The sequence below is a fragment of the Festucalex cinctus genome, chromosome 12 (genome assembly GCF_051991245.1).
Source record: "Festucalex cinctus isolate MCC-2025b chromosome 12, RoL_Fcin_1.0, whole genome shotgun sequence".
NCBI classification, from domain to species: domain Eukaryota; kingdom Metazoa; phylum Chordata; class Actinopteri; order Syngnathiformes; family Syngnathidae; genus Festucalex; species Festucalex cinctus.
Window position 1 is genome coordinate 23,408,215 of NC_135422.1, and position 1,062 is coordinate 23,409,276.

At 41.4% G+C, this 1,062-nt stretch overlaps 1 protein-coding gene across 1 annotated transcript in view; it reads right to left on the reverse strand.

The window, feature by feature from the left end:
* Positions 1–1,062, reverse strand: part of LOC144032138 (tyrosine-protein kinase CSK) — a 32,998-nt gene that overhangs the window by 31,672 nt on the left and 264 nt on the right. The window lies entirely within an intron of this gene.

Genomic DNA, 1,062 nt, shown 5'->3' on the forward strand with positions numbered 1-1,062 from the left:
CGGCCCCTCCTCGCTTGTGGTTGAAGCCAAGAAGGCTGCTGAAACCCTTGGTGGTCGTGCCCCAGCTTGCAAAGGTATGTGCGCAAAATGGTTTGAAAGCGTAGGTAGGATGGGAAGAGGCTGGCAACAAGGCCAAAAAAATAAATAAAGTTGCAGCTGGTAGTGTGCTTTAAACATTCAACAGCACGAATGCAATCTCCCATAGACGAGATGGCGTGTCTGGGATAAAACTAATAATCAGATCATGTGTACATGTTTTGAAATATGCAATTGTTTCTCTGTGAATAGAATTTCTGTAATGAGACAAAGACGGGTATGTTCCAACGGTCCGTTATCCGACAGAGCTCCAGCATCGTGCTTTTATGCCCTCATGGTCTCTCGAATGCAAAAAAATAAAAAATAAATAAATAAATAAAAAACTATGCGGTTTTAAAATAAAACATTGGCCGTGTGTACTGCATGATTCAGTCAATTGTTGCATTACGCACAGCGCTTTAGCTAAAAAAATAAATAAATAAATAAAATGGTGCGTCTTCCAGTTTCTTCTCATACGTGTCCATTTTCCACAAACGAAGGCAAAAGCACCTGGGGGGTAAGACCATAAACGTCTTCTGCCAGCAAAGCGTCCGATAATGGAATCAGAGGCGCATCTCGGTGGGTGTCCTCTGATTCAAAACTAGCAGTGGGCGTTGTTAGCACACGCCAGGGTTAAAAGTCACCTATTTTGAACACATAATTTATATATATATATATATATATATATATATATATATATAGAAATAACCATGTTATGTAGGAGGCAGCGTGTGTGTGTCCGCTAAAGCAATTAAATTTTGCGACGAGCTAACGGCTAACGGTAACGTGCTGGCAGTGGTTACGCGTTAGCAATGTGCGGCTAATAAAAATAAATAAATAAACCATAACATTACGATGTTTTACAAACGGCAACTAGTGGTTTCCTCGTTGTCCCGTTAGCCGCGAAGGCTACAACGAGCGAGTTCAAGCACAGCGAGACAAAAACAGTGACCCAAAGAGACAGAGGCTAAAAAGAGGCTAACTCAC